General features: G+C 36.6%; 1 long non-coding RNA gene across 1 annotated transcript in view; it reads right to left on the bottom strand.

Moving 5' to 3' along the window:
* Positions 1–6,910: 6,910 nt before the first annotated feature.
* The window catches only part of LOC147918174 (uncharacterized), a 256,706-nt gene continuing 243,502 nt past the window's right edge, over positions 6,911–20,114 (bottom strand). The window contains exon 3 of the long non-coding RNA XR_015553100.1: positions 6,911–7,037. This is a non-coding gene — a long non-coding RNA (uncharacterized LOC147918174). The remainder of the gene's footprint in view (positions 7,038–20,114) is intronic.

Genomic DNA, 20,114 nt, shown 5'->3' with positions numbered 1-20,114 from the left:
CAGGGTAAATATTTTAGAGCTACTAAGGAGAAAAAGAATAATAAACAGGACTTTTTTGGGAGGTTTCTATTCTGCCTTGTTTCATGAAAAATTTAAGGTAGCTTATAGGGATATGTAAAATGCAACAGAAAAACATTTATGAGCTCATAGGATTATATTACTATTAAGGAGATTGGTGATTGATCAGTTAGCAATTGGACCAAGGAAGAGGGAGAAAAAGAAGATAATGTCTTGGCTTTTTTGCTTGGAAAGTAGACAGATGCAATTGTTCTTTACTGAATAGCATGGGAAAATTAGCTTACCTGGAGAGAAGGTAAGTTCATTTTTGTATATATTGAGCTTGAGGTACCTATGAATCATCCAGATGGGGACATTAAAATGAGAGTCGTATGTTTTAGTTTAAAATTCAGGAGAATGGTTTGAGAGACATCAATAAACAGGTGGTATAGTATCAAATATTTGCTTCAAAAACTCTGTATAATACTATCCGAGCTCAGTGGTTTATAACACCAGGTACTTATGTTTTTGCTCCTGGGTCTGTGGATCAGATGTGACTCTGCTGGTCTAGGTTACACTTGCCTTCAGGCTGCACTTCATCTCAGTACTGCTCCATGTGTCTCCCTATCCCGGGACTAGAGGTTTCCCAAGGGATGCTCTCCTCATGGTGGATGGCAAAGGTGCAAGAAGAGGTAGCAAAAGCCCATGGGGTCTCTTGAGGCCTCACTGTGCACCCAGCAAATAACTCTTATGCTCACATTCCGTTGACCGAAACAAATCACACGGCGAAGCCCACCACCAAAGCGGCCAGAAGTACACCGCGCCCCGAGGGAACTACGGGAAAGGCGGGGGGGGGGGGGGGGGGGGGCATTCAGAACAAAAAATACAATCTCCCATATGTAGTGTTTGGATTCATAGGGTTGGTGATATCACTCAGTGAGAGTTGGTAAAGTTAAGAGGAGATGACTATAGCACCCTCAGAAACATTCATGTTTAAGGAATAACCCCAAGAATGGAAATAACGAAAAGATGGAATAAAATCAGGGAAATAGAGGGTCTCTGAAGTCAAAGAAGGGGATCTTCAGTGAGTAGAATGAGGAAAACATCTCATCCTATGCAGAGCTCAGTTCAGATTTGAAAATGTCTTTTGTATAGCAGTTTAGAGGTCATTAATGAGACCAGTTTCTGGGTAATGTTGGAGGCAGAGACAAATTGTAATAAATTGAGAGGTAAATGGAAAATGAGGAAGTGGGGGTCATTATAAACTACCTCTTCATGAAAACTTGTCAGTGAAGGAAAAGAGGTATGGGGATCTGAAGCTGGTAGACTGCCTATTCCTGGGAAAGTGACATTCCTCTAAAACCTTTTGTAAAGTCAGACCAGTGAAAAAATGATTTCTTATTTGAAAATGATAATAAATCAAAAAACCCTACACTTTGATGACTGTACTTTGAAATCCATTTAAAATAGTTGGCTGTATATAACCAAATTGATTTATTGCTATTATTATAAAATTTAATCAACACCAGGCATTATTAAGAGGTGGATGTACAAATGTGAATAAAACTTTGTTCTCAAATTCAAGGAAATGCCTAGATGAAATACCTATGCGTCTAGAATTATGGTTGCAAAACGTGTGTGTGTACCCATCAATTCACCTGAGAAATTCTTCAACTATATTTATATGAGGCTTAAAAATTATGTGACTTATTCCAAATATTCATTTTCCAGATTTATTTCAAGGAATGAAAATTTGATTGAATGGATCAATTTTGAGGATTTCCATTGCTATATATTTATTATTTCACATCTAATGTTTGTGGCTTTAAAATATAGAAATGTCAACAAAGATTGCTGCTCTCTTTAGTGAAAAACCATCTAGATAAGCAGAGAAATGTGTGGAAAAGGAGAAAGGGAAGAAAATTTTGTATTTCAAATAAGGTCTGAAAGGATGAGTTGAAAATAATGCATACATATCCTTAAAAGTCAAGGCCTTTGGAACCATTACTTAGCTAGAAAGACTAACAGGTGATGGTATTCATAGAAATTACTCAGTTTTTAAATCTTGCACCCCCATTCATCACTCCTCAGAAGCATCTAAATAGGCTTTTTTTCCTCTAAGTCTCTGATACTCGAGTTTATCCAGAGTTACCTACATTCACCTGTTCAGTAGATTCTTAGAGTAATAGGTAGTTGTAGCTTAAATATCCTTAGGGCAGCTGCAGTTCAGTTTCTAACATTTCTCTTCTTTACTAATGAGCTTCAGACCATCAGCAAACAAATTTTAACACTGAAATAGCTAACAGCTTGTCCTGATTTTTAATGCTATATTTTTATAATTTATCTACGAATTGACACAGGAATAAAAGCTCTAGTTTAGCCCTTCCCTCCTTTGTACTCCCACTGCATCTTTATATACACAGCTATTTTAACATTTATTGAATTGCACTTATTTTCATGTCTTTTTTACACTGAAAAGTGGTCAGGTTATTCATTTTGACCCTAATATAGTTACATGACTTAATGGGTTTTTAATAATTTTTTTTTTTTTGGTGAAGAAGATTAGCCATGAGCTAACATCTGTTGCCAATCCTCGTCTTTTTGCTGAGGAAGACTGGCCCTGGGCTAACATCCATGCCCATCTTCTTCTACTTTATATGTGGGATGCCTGCCACAGCATGGCTTGATAAGTGGTGCGTAGGTCCGTGCCCAGGATCTGAACCTGTGAACCCCAGGCCGCCAAAGCAGAGCGCGCAAACTTAACTACTATGCCGCCAGGCCGGCCCCAATAGTCTTTAAATAAGCAGAAAAATAACAAATGAATAGATCTAAGTATATTAATGAAGAAACAACAGTAACGGTTGTTTACAACCGTTACTGTTACAACAGTAACAACAGAACCAAAATAATTTTCCTTTCTTTTCTCTACATTTTGGTTTTCATAGAATTGCATAGTAATTGAGAAAGTTGGATTAAGAGCATATGATTATTTTTTTATTGCAAGAAGAAATGACAAGAAAATATATATGACTGTTATAATTTACAGTGGGCACAAATCTATGAAAGTTTTGTAAACTAAATGAAATTGTATTTTATTGAGTATCATTTATTGTATTGTTCCAGTATTAGGATGTCAGAGTAAAATTGATGCTCCTCCTGATACCAGCCCTGATGTCAGTTCCCCTACATTAAACCCAGAATACATGCGGTTAAAACCAAAAAGCACTCACTCCCTTTCGCCGCTTCTCTAAGGTACATTCACATGTAGATATTGGTTGTTTTAACCTTTGTTACCCTGAATCCCGCAAGGCAAGTGGAAGTAATAAATTGTTAAAAGCCCAGGTGGCTTCACACTGAAGCTCTGGCTAATTACCAGTTCTTGAGGTTTGTTACAGGGAGACTGATATCCAGAAATTATCAAGAAGCTGAAGCTCCCCAACTCCTTGGCTTCTTGGCTCCAAATCCACCATTCATCTTGGAGACAGACAAACGGAGGACACCTGCAGCTTCCCTAATCTCGGCCAAAGGCAGGCTGATGGGAGGACACAGAACTGCAAAGCCACAGCGCCCCCTCCCCTATCTAAAACCTTGTAAACTTTCTAATTGTTAATTGGCAGCAATTTCCTTCCTCTCCCCAGGGCCCAATTTCCAGTGGTGTGGGAAGATTGATCAATGGAGCCCTCAACCTCCTGCTGTAGCCATAACAGCTGGCCCAGCGCCAGAATGTCTGCCCCCCACCCCCACAATATTCCTCCCCAGAAGATAATCACAGTCCCCTCAAGCCCCCCAACTCCTAACGCCTCAGGAGGACTGTGGGTTTTGGGGCACAAGCCCACTGCAGCCACATTTTGCTGGCAAAATTAATTTTTCTTTTCCTTGATCCCTGGTCATTGTGTTTATTGATTCAGCTACAGTGACAGGGTCCCTGGTTTTTCTGGCTACACTCCTTTCATAATTTGTTGTAACGAGCAGAGAAGGACCTCTTAATGCAGTGGAGATCTAAAAGGGAAAGGGAAGATGTCTACAGAGGACATCATAACTGCAAATCTTAGAAAAAAGTGGCAGAACAGAATTCTCCAAAGTTGATAAAGTGGTACCATGTAGGCCAAAACCCCAAATTGGGTGTATCGGCCCATAGATAGAACTGTGTTTAAGCCCATTAAAAATCAAAGAGGCAAGACTAAAAAGGAAACACACAGTGGCATCATCTTGATGAAGTGGAGAAAAAAATTTGTGAATGGGGAGAGCCAGAATTCATAAGCTGAATTTTGCCCCTGAAGGAGAAGTAAAGATTGGGGAAAAAAACAACAACAAAAAAAACCCACCTCACTAAGGTTTCCACTACAGATGTAAGAATAAAAATGTCCTTGCATTTTCTGTTTGATTGTGGCAGCCAAGAATGAATGAAGAAAGACAGGGAGTACAAAAAACATGGAGAGATGGAGGGAAATAATAAGTTTTGTGATTCAGAAATAACCTTGTAAACAGCAAAAAGCTGGTTTTATTCCAAAAAAGGAATCTAAAATTTGGGTTAAAAAAAGCCCTCAATCATAGCATAAACTATATCATGGGTACTTATGTGAACCACAGATAATCCCTGCTGGCCTGAAGCATGTCCTGTCCTAGTCAAACTTCCTGCAATTAACTGTGCCAGAAAGAATGTTATTAAAAAGATAGTTAATAAAGAAAAAGGAATCTGCACAGGAGAAAAGGAATAACAGAAACAATCAACAAATGAAGAACATTCATAAAAAAGGTTTTCATGAACCAGATAAAAATTGTGTTGAAATACACAGCTACGGATTAGAGAAACTGAACTTTCCTCCTCAGCATGAGTTCAAAGACAAGTGAGCGATTCATGGAGAAAGAGGTGGTAAAAAGACATGAAATGAGCATTAAACCTATTCAACTGAAAGACCAAGCAATTATAGTTTCAGAACAGAAAATAAATGGTAAAAATCCTGAAAAAGTAAAAATGATAGTACCAACACACTCTGTGAAGAGAATTGCCCACCCCCCCAAAATGTAGCCATGATGTTAGTATGCAGATTATTTTACCCTTTTTAAAACTATGGGCCAAAAGATATTAATATAAACTTGATGATATCAGCAATAGGATATAAGTATATTTAAATGCGTAAGAGAGAACACTAGAAGTACTGAGAAAAAGAAGACAAAGAGATAAAATCCAATGGCAGAGGGGAAGAAAGTCTTGTGAGGAGGAGAGGAGAGTTGGAAATATACATGAAGGTAATCACAAGAAAACTCCTGTGCCAATGATTTGCCTGATTGCTTTTGTATTCAGTCTTATCCTGCTCTTCCTTGTATCAAAGCAACCAACCCCTGAAAATTATGTTTTCTAGGCCTCTACCTTTGGCAGCATATCCTCTGGCTTCTACCATTGCCAAGTTCCCAACTTGCCAATAGCAGAATGCAGAACTGAGCCCACAACATGGCATTGTTCCAAGAGGTGAGGGCTGCCAACTACATTGTGGAAGATTCGATACTTTGGACCTCTTTCTTCATTGAGATGAAGGGTTTGTCCTCATTGGAATTTACACCTCCTCTACGTATGTATTTGTGTTGGTGTTCCCAGTCTGCAATGCTTCTGCCATCACCACCACTACTGGATTTACAGAATGCCTTAGAAACCATCAGTATCCCACATGCTTCTCTCCATGAAATCATCGGTCTTATCACCTCACATCTAGAAGCATCTGCCTTATAGAAATGTGAAATAGCTCACTGAAGCCTGCTTTACAGTGTGGGCTAGAAGACAATTTCCCGAGGAGTTGAGTACCCTTCTGCAGGAACAAAATGAATTTTCACCTATTGACCAAAATACACATATCCTGGCACTCAGGGGTGGAAGTGGAAGTGGCCTCCTCCTTGTGTCACCTAATCACTCAAGTGCAGAATTTTTGTCTTCTGTCGTCATAACTCTGCTCTTTGCTGTCTTAGCAATCTTGATTCCCAAAGGAGAATGTTTTTATCAGGGGACACATTAATGTTCTAAATTATTGAATTTAGAAGTAGAAAATGCCATCTGGACTATGTTTTGACATCAAGAAATTCAGTGGAGTGCCTCCTGGTGTTTACATATCAAATAGTTTAATGTTAGACATCAGCAACCTAGTAAAGGCAGGCAGGGCCTTGCCACGTAAAGGAATTCCTTTCCTAGTAAAAGAATCAGACACTTCAGGAAGATGTCATAGAAGAAAGATTCTTATTTACAAGGAAAAAGTTTTTAAAAGATACAAAACATAAGAAAAAGTCTAACAATAAACTGACAAGCTCTCTATTCAGGGCTTTGAAATGCTATTGAGGAGCACAAAAGGTGACTTGGAAAAAATGCTTTTGGATAGAAAGACTCATAATCGTAATAATGAATATTATCTAAATTAATCTATAAATTATCAAAATTCCCAAATCCCAATAAAAATAACAATAAAATTTCTAAATATCTAGGGAAGCTGATTAAAGTTCATATATTAAAAATGATAAGTAAGAATAGCCAGAAAATTGGGGTCAGGCAGGGGGAATAATGAATTAGTCTATTTATAACAGTCATTAATTATAAAAGCCAGAGTAACTAAAATGAGGTAATTGTACACAAATAGAAAGTAAAATCAATAAATTGAGTGCAGAAATATGTCCACATACATATACAAATTTAGTAAATGATGAAGATGTCATATTTTAGTAGAGGAATATAGTTCTATTTAACTTGATAAAATACATCGTCAAAAACCTAGGGTTAAATTACGCTGAGTGTTGAAAGACTAAACACTTTTCCTCCAAAATCAAGACAAAAGCACAGATGTCACCTCTTACCACTTTTATTCAACATTATACTTATGGTCCTAGCCAGTGCAATATGTCATGAAAAAGAAATAAAAGTTACACAGACGAGAAAGAAGTAAAACTATATTTATTGGAAGCTCCATGAGCATGTACATAGGGAACCTGAAGGAATCTGGATACCTCTGAGGACTAAGGTGGCTTGAGCAACTCTATTTCTATATGTTATCAGCATACAGCTGGAAAAGAAAAATTTAAAAATACCAATTATAATGGCAACCAAACACATGAAATACTTAGAGCTAAATACAACAAAGCATGTACAAGACCTGTTCCTGGAAAAGTATAAAATACAGATGAGATTAATTTTAAGAGATGTAAATAAGTAAATAAATATACCACACTTATAGAGTGACAATCACAATATTAAAATGTCTCTTATTCTCAAATTGATCAATAGAGTCAATGTAATTTCATCCAAAATCTTTGTATTTTAAGACATTGATAAGCTAATTCTAAAAACGTATATTTTAGAATACACTAGAATAGCCAGAACATATTTGAAAAGCAATAGGAAGACTTACACTATTCCAAGGCTTGGTATAAAGCTACAGTAGTCAAGATAGCATAGTACTTGTGTAAGACCTTATATACAGATCAATGGAATTGAATGGAGAATCTAGAAATAGACCCACAAATACATGGTAAATTTATTTTTAATAAGAGTGCCAAGGTAATTCAAAAAGGGAAAATAATCTTTGCAAGAAATGATGCTGTAACAATTAGAATTTATAGACAAAAATGGACATCTCCCTCAACTCACAATGACATGAATATTATTTAAAAAGAGACTGTAGACCTAAATGTAAAATCTAAAACTATAAAAAAGCTAAAGCAAAACACAGGATAAATTTTTCAAGAATTTGGGGATGCAAAACTTTTTTGGATGTGACACAAAGCACAGAACATAAAAGAAAAATATTGATTAATCAGATTTCTTCAATATTAGGAATTTAACGTTTGGTGTTTAAAAAAGGGTTAGGGGAGGGGCTGGCCTGGTGGTGTAGTGGTTAAGTTTATGTGCTACGGGTCGGCGGCCCAGGGTTCGCGGATTCGGTCTGGACCTATGCACTGCTTATCAAGCCATGCTGTAGTGGTGTCCCATATAAAGTGGAGGAAGATGGGCATGGACGTTAGCCCAGGGCCAGTCTTCCTCAGCCAAAAGAGGAGGATTGGCAATGGATATTAGCTCAGGGCTAATCTTCCTCACAAAAAACGAAAAAAAGTGTTAGGGAAATAAAAAGACACGTCAGACTGGGTGAAAATTATTTGTGTGTATGTGTGCTGACAAAAAGCTTGCATTCATAATACAGAAAGAATTCTCAAAGCTCAGTAAAATAAAGACAACCCAACAGACAAAAACCATGAAAGTTTTGAGCAATATCCTCATAAATCACTGGAAAATAAGCATATTAAAATATATTCAATATCATTATTCATCAGGCATTTCAAAGTAAAACGACAATGAGATACCACTACACATCAACTTGAATGGCTAAAAGTAAAAGATTGACAAAATGTCAGGCAACTGGAACTCTCATATATTGCTGGCGAGAGAGTAAAATACTCCAACCACTTTGGAAATCAGTTTGGTATTTTCTTATAAGGTTAAACATGGCCATATGAAAAAATGAAAACATAACAACAATGGTCACATAAAGACTTGTAAAGAAGTTTATTTATATTAGATCAAAACTGGAAACAACCCAAATCAAATGTCCATCAACTGATGAGTTAATAAGCAAATTTTGTATATTCATGCAATATAATACTCCTCTGGAATAAAAAAGAATGCGCTATAGATATAATATAGACAAACTCGAAAACATTATGCTAAGCAAAAGAAGCCATGTAAAAAGAGTACACACTATCCATTTATATAGAGTTTTAGTACAAGAAAACTAATCTATAGTTATAGAAATCAGATCAATGTTTGCTTGGGAAGATGGATAGGAAATGATGGAAAATGTAAATAACACTATTTGGGTGACAAACATTCTGTATCACATGGTATAATATGTAAAACTGTACATTAAAAATGGGTCCATTTTATTGTATGTAAATTATGCTTCAATACAGCTGAAATATACGTGATAAATAGAGTCAAAAGGCAAACCACAGCACGGAAAATTTGAATTGTGTGTCTGAGACCAAATGTTCAGTTATTTATATATAAGGAAGATTAATAAGAAAATTTTTTAAAATTCTAGTAACCTATGGAAAAATAGGATAGACATAAGAATAGACATAAAAAGAATAAAATAGACAAAGAGAAAGAAAAGAATAGACATAAAAAGACAATATATAAAAAGATGTTCAATTCACTCTTAAGGAAAATGTAAATTAAAATGACAAGCAGACACCATTTTTACCTAAGTACTTATTGGACATCAAAACATTTGTTTATACTCTTGATGAGGTTTAGGGAAATATCTTTTCATATATTTTTTGTTGGATGGCAGTTTGACAAATTCTATCAGAAGAGCCATAACCTTTGACTTAGAACTTCTACATCTAGGACTGTTGTTACTAATAAACTTGTGTAATGTAATCTCATAATAATGGAAATAACGTAATGTCTACAGTACATGGCAGGCTAAATAAATTATGTAAAATCCATGCTGTGGGCTGCTACAGAGTCATTACAAAGAGTGAAACAGCTCTTTATGAGCTAATTCGAAGAAGCTCCCAGATCCAGATATAAACAGTTAAGGAACAAGAACAGGATGCAGGACTATACACACATATGCACACGCAGCACATATGCATACATAACATATATGCTAGAGGGCGGTTTGTTTAGATAGAAAAGCTGAATGTTGCTTTTGTTTTGGCATTCTTTGCTCAGATCATGATGACAAAGTGCCTTTTTCCAAGTGTTTTGAGATTGGGGGAAAATCCCATTTTCTAGAAGATTTATACTTGCAGTCTTATTTTTTTTTTTTTTTTGTGAGGAAGATCAGCCCTGTGCTAACATCTGCCAATCCTCCTCTTTTTTTGCTGAGGAAGACTGGCCCTGGGCTAACATCTGTGCCCATCTTCCTCTACTTTATATGGGATGCTGCCACAGCATGGCTTGCCAAGCGGTGTGTTGGTGCGCGCCGGGGACCCGAACTGGCGAACCCCGGGCTGCCGCAGTGGAGCACACGCACTTAACCACTTGCGCCACCGGGCTGGCCCCTGCAGTCTTAATCTTTAACACTCAATAATTGATCCTGTCCACCCTTTGGATATGCATTCCTATCAGAACAATAAGACATAAATAAATATTGTATCATTAGCCATCACACATCACCATTATACAATACTAAGGGGCATTTTTCCCAGATTCAGTGTGTCTTTTGAGCCATATAGAGTCCATCCTCTGCCATGATAAATCCCTGCTGCTACTTGCAATGACTTTCAGTTAATAAGGTCATTGTGCGGCCTAACTTGGTAGTCTAATCAGCTGATGTCTGTTGTGTGAACCAAGCATTGTCACTTACCTCTGAAAGGAGCTTTTGATAGTGCCAAAGAAAGAAACACACTATTAAATAATGACTTTTCCTAATAACATCCTAATTTTAGGTGTTGAGTTTTCTTAAATGATTTGCTGGTAGTATAAACGTGAGAAATGCTCCAATGACTTTTTGGTGCATGCTGTTTGAAGTCACGTGTTTATGTTAATTAAAAAGAGAAAGTCCCGTTAGTGAAAAAAGAAAAATAAATTTGAGAGATTTAACATAATATCAGTTATAGCTATTTTTTTCTACCAAATTTGTTTCTGTGACTCCAAAGATTAGATAAAAATTTCATAGATAATTTATATAGAAAGGTATCTAAAACTGATAAAGTTCCTGGACGCATTCTTGCCATGAGATTTAATTATACCCAAAGTATATTTTGCTAAGTATACATCCAATTGGGGAAACTTTTTCTATGGCAGGTCACTACACTATATAATGGTAGTTGAACAAAAGTGAAAGACAAATTAATTTAATTAGAAATTCTAAAAAGAAACTAGAGGTGATATTTTATCTGAATTTTATGATGAAAAGAAATGAAATTTTATTCTTTTTTTTTAAATATATATATTTGTTTTGTTTTGCGTGAGGAAGACCAGCCCTGAGCTAACATCCATGCCAATCCTCCTCTTTTTGCTGAGGAAGACTGGCCCTGGGCTAACGTCTGTGCCCATCTCCCTCCACTTTATATGGGATGCTGCCAGAGCAAGGGCTGACAAGCGGTACATCGGTGCTCGCCCAAGAACAGAACCGGGCCGCCAGCAGCGGATCACACGCACTTAACCACTACGCCACCGGGCCAGCCCTGAAATGTTATTCTAAAAAGTACAATCAATATTTAATATTCTCCTTGAGTTTCACAATATAGTTCCATAAGAAGAGGATTATAGGCACGGTAAAGAAGAAAGAAAATATAAATTCGGCATTAATGTGTGTGTGGGGGCTCCAATTGTAGAGACAGACTCAGAAAAATTAAGAAGTCAGGGAACAAAACTGTGGAAGCACATTTCTAGAATTAAAGAGAATGAATGGAGAGGAGGTGGATAAATGAAGGGAAGGGAATGCAGAGAGATAATTATTAGATAGAGACTCCAGAGGTTCCAAAGTGTTAGGTAAATTACTCTTGTCAACTGTCTCCCTGAGGCTGTGACTTCAGAGTGTCCTTACTTCTTACTTCTTCTTGATACTCCTATTAAACACTCTAAGGTTTCATTTGTTCTTTACTCAAGATGTTCCCCAGGTGAAGTGGTTTTCTATGACCTCCGGGGTGTGACCACATCAATTCCAACCTCATGATGCCTGTATCTGTTCTCCAGACTGGAAATTCCTGCATCTACTCGCATCTTACACGTTTCTCTTTTACTTGCTGAAATTTAGGGGTTTTTTCCCTTCTCTTTTGCGTTATAAAAGGAGTCATGAGTAGAAGGGGCATTATGGATTGTGATAGGAAAAAGTTTGACTTATTACTGCCCAAGATCTTTGAAGCACAATGAAAAAAATAGTTTTCTCTTTGGTAGGTTTGAATATCTCTTTTATTTAAAACCACTTTCTTGGGGAATATATTTTAGTGAAAAAACAAAGCTGTGCCTGTTAAAGGGCAGTGGTAATATTATAGTCTTATTATGCTTTAAACTTTAAAAATGCTTTCTATTATTCCTTATATAAATACTATATATTAAGATATAATTAAAAATGAATGACAATAATTGGAGGATTGTGACATTTTGAGATGAGTATGAAATATGTATATTTTATATGTGTACTATCTAATTTTTTCTTAATTAAAAATTACATTTTTAGATAATGCCTTGCTTATACTAAATATCTTGCACAAGAATATTGTAGTCCAGACTCTAGACCAAACTTCCAGACTAATTTACTCCGTGTTCAATTACTTCCTGAAAACCTCCAAGATATTCTTTCCCTTTAAACATTCATCTGATATAAACATTCCTATGAAAACTAGAGTATTTCTTTAGACAGCTTAACTCCAATCTGCCAAGTACTTAGTATAATTTAATTTAAGGCTTGCATTTAGATGTATTTTCTGTTAAAAAAACTTAGATTGAACCATATGAAATTGTCACTTCTGGAAAACAAAAATGTTCAGAAATGGCAATATCATATGGTTCAATAGTCTATAAAATTATATTTTGGGCTACATTCTGACATTCTAGAGGACAATATTTATTCCTAAATAAGTACAATCACAACAAATTACAATATGTTTTTTGTAGAATAATATTTGTATATTTATATTATTTGTTTTACACCTCACACAACTACCTACCTATAAACAATTTACTACCATCCACTTGTGAATTAATTGATTTTGAAAAATTTCTAAACGATGTCATTTAAAATTTGGAGAAAAGCAAAGACATTTTGTTTTGTATCTGGGGAGACAAATCTGATCCTTGATTATTTTATTCCCACTCTTCCTATTTCTTGATACATTCTTTGGTATATTCAGCAATTTAAATACTCCAAAATCAAATCATTAAAACTTATAAAATGCACAGATTCGTTTCAGGCTTCTATCTATTGTATACCTTCCCATACATGATTAGTGTTTGTATAGGCAGGCAGACCTATTGCTTTGTGCAAATATAAATCCAAATGAATTATTATTTTATAGAAAACTCTTTATGACTTCTTAAATCCTACTAATACTCACTTGAAAGACATTAGGATTTCTTACGATGTGAGTAACACCAAACCAAAACAAAACAACTTGCTCATCAAGTGTCTTTGTTAAAATGCTGCTTTAGATATTGGCTATAAAGTTTGGACAGATGAATCAAATGCTTATCAAGTTGTACCTAAAGACAGATAATTCAACAATCATCATAATCTCTAAAACATTTTTGTAGTATTACAAGAGCCAGAGTTGGAAGATGGAGAATTTAATTTCTTATAATTTTCTCTACCCAAAACAGTAGATAATGGTCTTCAAATGTAAAATCACAAAAGACAACAAAATGGATTTTGATAGTCTCTCTGGCTGCTCAATTTGAAACCTCAGATTTTAAGTTCCCACAACCCGTTGGTCATGAGCTTGCCATCCATGTGTATGGAAGAGGTACATGACTCAAATGACTGATAGCCAACCAGCAGGAGGACAAGAGGTACAACTGAGCTTCAGTAAGAGGAACGAAGGGAACAGATTATTCTGGGCTGTTTCCATTATATTTAGTCACTAGCACCCTTTGCTCTTTCACTTGAAATGTTAAATGTGAATGAATTATCACTAAAGGTACCACCACAAATAAAAGCATCCAATCCTTTTTTTCAGTTTATGCCTATTGTTTAACAACATATTTCCATAATTAAAAAGATAAAGATAGATGATAAAAATAAGTACATAGTGTATTAAGATTAATTTACTTTTTAACATATTCTAAGTTGGCCAAACCAACACAGTCAAGTCAGACCTCACTGAAAAGAAAATGTATTCAATTCTTTTGATTGTGACCCAAAATGACTATTCACACTACGCATCTGACATTACATGGTAGTGAGATACATGTACTGTATATGTGATATAATTGACGCTATAAGCTTAGAGTTTTCATTCCTCATTCCAACATCAGTCCACTCTCCCCAAAATACTCTCACTATGACTTTGAGAAGATGGTGATAGTGAAAGGGGGAAAGTGCTTCTTTTTCTAACAGGGACAATGGATAGAATTCAATTCATTAGAACATACTGTGATTGTGTTGTATGTGTGCATTTACTATATTTTTAAATAAAGTTTCATAAGATAAATGATAGCATCATATCTGCAATGCTGTGACCCTGTTTTGTTTAATATAGTTGCTACTTTGTCCTAAAGAAAAACAAGTAATCTTAGCACCATCAAACTTAGCACAAGTAGGTTCTAATTCCTCTGCCAGTGTTGATCAACTGCTAGCGCTATTGGTTGTGTTGAGAAGGATTCTCAAAATCAGTCTGGCTTCTCAGGATTCTGTGTGGAAATTACTTGGAAATGTGTGATATATATGTGAGATAATGAGATATATATATGAGATGATAAGGGTAGTACCCTTATTATCTTATTTGATATTTCTGATCTAGCACAATTTTTAATTTTACATCTGAAGCATCAGGGTGAGAAAGATGAGTGACATTTATTGAGCGTTTTCTGTACTCTAGACCAGACACTCTCTGCTTAGCATATGATAGCTGTTATTTCATTTACTCCTGATAGAAACTTCATGGTAGGATTATCTCCAATTTACAGTTGAGGCAAATGAGCCTTGTAGAGGTTAAGTTGTGTGCTTAGGACACAAAAATAAAGTCAGGACCTAAGTTCAGCAAGGATAACTCCAGATTCCCACTCTGAACCATTTCGCTGTCCTATCATTGCTTTTCCCAGGTCCACAGTATCAGATGAGGCTCAAGAAATAGATTGGAAACAAATTATTAACATGTTTTAATACCATACTCTGTGTTTTAAAAACTAATCTATTACGCCAAAGACTTTTCAAGCAGGAATAGGATCTGATAAGGGGATAGATTTTACGATGACATTTTTAGATTTTTTAGGATGACTGTTCTGACCTCTATCCCAGGCCACCATTTAGCTCCTGGCAGTCACTAAGCTGTTTCCTTCTTGTGTCTATGGAGATTGTAGTGTCACTCTTATCTTGTCATGGGTATCATCCTCACGAGATCCCTAAACAGTCACAAACCTAAATTCATTACAGGTGCTTGGTTCATTCCAGCATTATTGCTTCATTACAACATTACACACTGATTGGTTCTTGTGTTAGTTCCCTATGGCTACTATAACAAATTACCACAAACTTATTAGTACTAAACAACACAAATTATAGTCTTATAGTTCTGAAGTTCAGAAGTCTGAAATCAAGGAATTGGCAGGGCTGCATTCTTTCTGGAGGCTTCCAGGGAGAATCTGTTTCTTTGTCTTTTCCAGCTTCTAGAGGCCCCCTTCTCCATCTTCAAAGCTCGTCATCTCAACCTCTGGTTCCATGGTCACATTTCCTTTTTCTGACTTTGATCACTTTTGATTAATTTGGCCCACCTGAATAAAATAGGATAATCTCCCCATCTCAAGGTCCCTAACTTAATCACGTCTGCAAAGTCACTTTTACCATGTAAGGTAGCAGGTTCCTGGAATTAGGATGTGGACATCTATGAGGGCATTATTCAGCCTACCACAGTTCTGAAAATGTCATTTTCAAATGGTGAATTCTGAACTCTTTGGGCCCCCCAAACTTGATTGAACATTTTTATCTTCTCAACAAAGAGGGGGATGACAGAGCTTTAGAGGTGCTGAGTAGGAGACAAAAAGCTTTACTTTTCTACCGAGTTGCATTTACTAAAGTGACATTGTCCCTCTGAAGGGAATAAGAGAAACTTTGAAATGCTGCCATGTGCAGGACCCTGTGATGCTGGGATCCAGAGAGCTTCCATTCCCGTCTTTCTTCCTCAGAAGGGAGTCTGTCACTCTGCAGGAAGCCTCTTTGAAGCAGCCGCAGCTTTGAGGCTGCTGAGTGCAGGGACTTCTCAAAGAAAACACTGCTCTTTTTATTTCCTGTCAATGAGGAGTTCAAGTTCAAAAGAATGTTCTCTCTTTCCTTGGTTTTTCTTGTCTATTAATAGGACAGTGCCGAGGCTCTGACCAGGAGTTTATAGTAGATTCATGAGACTAATGGGAATGGAACCAGGTACTAGCTTTTTTGTCTCATTTGTGCAATTATGAAGCACCACAATGGAGGTATAATGACCCCATGCTTTTTTCGTAGATCTTATTTTAGAGGACACCAAAAAGCTTTTAAAAGCATTAAGCCACTAATCTTCACACTTTAATTGCCAAGAATGTGGGAAAACTATTCTCTCATTACAAAAAATAAAGGCTACATCTGTACAAGTGGCCGAATCAACCTGCCTGAAGATTTATTCCTTTTTTATTTAATGTTCATGTGGGTGATCATTTAGTACTATGTCTGGAAACCCTCTGCAACAAAAAGGGAGTCATTGAGCTGATTTAAGCCTAGTTTCAAGTCACTGTGGCATGACTTGTGGGAGCCCATGTACCTGGGCAGAGCAGTCAATATATCTAGAATAAATGAAGATTGCCATGCTTGCTGAATGTTGAAAGAGTTAAGGTCCAGAAACCATGTGTTTGGGTAAACAGCAAATATTTAGAAGCAATGAAGTGCCCTAGATCTTGGAGTAGAAACATTTACCTCTTTCTAATTTCCTGTCAAATATAAGTGGTTCTGAAATATATGTATGTATACATATAAACATGGTTGTGGACTTACTAGTTAATGATTGAGACAGGGCCAGAAATTCTAAGTATTTCTCAGGTTTACGGGGAGTTTACTAAAGTGATTTTCAAGTCTATTCATCTTGACTCATTGAATTTCCTAGTTAAATTTTAAATTTTACTACTAGCTTGTGAAAATTTGATCAATTGTCTGTACAAATACAATTCAGTGGACTATTATTATTACTTTAAAGAGATTTCTATTGATTTAAACCTGGTACCTATCATAACCCATGTCTTCCAGATCAACAATCAGGAATTTCAGATTTCCAGTTTCTGTGGCAAACCAAATGTCTCTCGTTCTCAGAATTTAACATGCTCCTCCCTAAAGAAATAAAGAAGTCTAATACTCCATTATTAAAAAAAAGTTTTCTTTTTTAAAAAAATTTTTAACTTACTGCAATATGTTTGGAAATCAAAATGCTTTTTTTTTAAGGAAAATGGTAAGCGATGATTAAGGTGATTGTTAAGCTTTTTAAACTCACACTTTGGCATAGCTGTAAGCCTTCGGAGTTCCTTTGAGATTTCTAATGAATGAAGAGATGAGGTGTGAAGAGGTTCTGGTTTCTGGTGGAAGTCAAAGTGGGAAGGGCACTGGGGGGGTGGGTGGGTGGAGGTTTTACAAGTCAAGAGAGACCTAGAAATAATTTTCCATTCAATACTACTTTTATTTCTCTAAGTAATAACCTCTGAGAGTCCAACACAAGCTTTGATAAATGGGTTTGCTCACCTTTGGTAGATGTTTTATAGGCTAGGGGGATGCTGTTGGGCAATCTTAATGCATTTATTTTTCTTTTTTTCCATTTATAAACCATGCTTATTATAAGGTAATGGTACTAAGGCATTCCACACTTTTCTAGAAGTATATTTTATTACATCCTTTCTGGAGGGTGAGGGGGTTTTGGCAAAATATATCAAAAGTATTAAAACTGTACATAATTTTCAGAGTAGCAATTCCTCTTCTAGGAATTTTCTCTAAGGAAATAATCACAGACATGAGCAAAGATTTATGATCAAAGATGTCCTTTGCTCTTTTCTTCATAATAATGAAAAATTAGAGATAATATATATGTTCACAATATGAATTGGTTAAATGCATTGTATCCATCTGGATCTAATCATGAGATAGAAACATAGTAGATTAAATAGGGGAGGTTTAATATAGAGAATCATTAAACTCTGAGAAAGAGAGTAATTATATATAACCATAATATAAATATATAACTATGTATAATAACTATATAACTACATTATATATACACATACATATATATGTACACACACACACACACACACATATATATATAGAGAGAGAGAGAGAGGAAGAGAGACTCAGACCTCATTGAAGAAGGTATAGTCCAGCTCACTGGATAGCAGAGAAAGGTTGGAGCTGGTCTGCAGTCATTGGGGAAGCAGGAGGCAACCCTCCAGAATGCAGGCAAAGAGCAGGCATTCAGTAACTGGTGGCAGTAGTGTACAGAGAGGTGGGACCACTTTGGGCTGCAGGAGAGCTGTACAGTGCTAGTAGAGGCCCAGTGAGGATCCCCTGGGGCATCGGCGGGCTGTGCAAGAGACTGCAGAGAGAACAGCAACTCCGTGGGAGTCTTCCAGGCTGCAGGCATGCTGCTCAGGGACCTTCAGAGGGAATCAGGGTGCCATGTGGGTGAGAAGTCTTTAGGGCAACAGTTTCTGGGTCAAGTGAGCCATAGAAAGTTTACCTCTAGGCTGAGGATGTAAGGTTGTCAAAGGCTCTCACATTCCCGGCTGGTGGCTACAGCAGAGTTCACCCAGATGTCCTCACACCCACATTGCTAAACTCCCACCATTTGCTACGGCCAGAAAATGCTGGAGAGCCCCTTCCTCCTACAATTTCCCTCCAGCACTCTCTACTGAGAGAGCTTAATGTCATGCTCACATTAAAGGAGAAAAACTTAAAGGAGTTCCATCTATTATCGCAGAACATATATTGAAGGGTGAATGTAGAGGTGAGAGGCATTAAATTAATAACTAGCATACACGTGATGGTGAAGCATAAGATAGCATTATGTAAAGTGTACAACCTTGGAACACTTGGGGGCGGGGAGAGGATATAGTGTATTTCTTTGGAGCAAAGAGGTTTGCTTAAACTCCAGTATAAAAGTTTTGACCTTCCTAAGCTAAGAATTTCTCTTATATAACACAACTCACTCTGTGTTCAGGTTTTACCTGACCCTCTTTGAGTCACCCTAAGGGAAATGGAGTTCAGGTAACCGACACAAATGCTACTGCTGTGAATACTAACGTGCTTTGTCTTTGACCCAGGAGTCTCTTGTCTTCTGCGAGCAACAATAAAGATGTGACAGACTAATTTGTTAAGTTGCAAAAAAGATAAAATTTCAGACCTTCCTTTGTGTTTGACTCACATTAACTAATTAGCTAACTAACTAGAATATTTTCTAGAACTGGCAAATGCTATTAAAAAGATAAAATGGGTGAATAGCACAGAATCATTTGGGGTACTGGTTTAGTGAGGTGGGTGAAGAAGGCTGCTTTGAAGAGCCAGCTCAAAGTTGAAACATGAATAATGAGAAAGAAAATGCCAAAGAAAATCTCAGCGAAGAGAATTATGTAAGAGGAAGAGCAAAGGCAAAGCACCTGGGGCGGCATCAGGGTTGGGCTGCTCGAAGGACAGTTAGAAGGCCAATGTGACAGAGAATAGTGAATGAGGGAGTGACGGGGTGAAAAGAGCTCGGCAGGTAAGCAGCAGGACCAGATCCTATAGTATCCTGTAGTCCTTGGAAAGGAGAGAGAAGCCAAGGAAGGGTTTTAAGCAGAGGAGTGATCTGATTGTCTTACAAAGATCATTCTGGCTGCTATAAACAAGTTGGAGCAGAAGGATTAAGGTTGGAGTCAGAAAGCAGTTAGGAGAGGACCAACGTAAGAATAGTTTGGTGATTGTGGCTTAGATCAGCATTATCTCAAATCTAAGAAAATAAATAAAAATCCAGTACTAAATATTCAGTTAAAAAATTCATCAGTGGCATTTAAACATAAAAAATGGATGACTTTATGACATAAGCTCTGAAAAGTAAAGGCCAAGGAGAAGCAAACAATTTTATCATGACTCTGCAACATTGAAAGGTGTTTAACTTCATGCTCAAAAGATCAGAAGTGCCTCTGTGAAAGATGATGAATCAGCAAATCCAGTAAAGTCTTGCTATGTTCATCCAGCTTGGAAAATAATTATGAAATATCTTGGAAAGCCTATATATTTGTAGAAAATCTTGGGTCTTGCTATTTTTAGGACCTGACAAAGAAGAGATGTTATAACTTCTTATAGCATAGAAATACAAAGGATCATAAGAGACTACTATGAACAATTATATGCCAACAAACAGGATAACCTAAAAGAAGTGGATAATATCCTAGAAACATACAACCTACAAAGACTGAGTCAGGAAGAAATGGAAAATCT

The sequence above is a fragment of the Ceratotherium simum genome, chromosome 1 (genome assembly GCF_057802395.1).
Source record: "Ceratotherium simum simum isolate JZ-2026a chromosome 1, ASM5780239v1, whole genome shotgun sequence".
NCBI classification, from domain to species: Eukaryota; Metazoa; Chordata; class Mammalia; order Perissodactyla; family Rhinocerotidae; genus Ceratotherium; species Ceratotherium simum.
The sequence above is the reverse complement of the archived record's forward strand: the minus strand, read 5'-3'. Positions and strand labels throughout refer to the sequence as shown.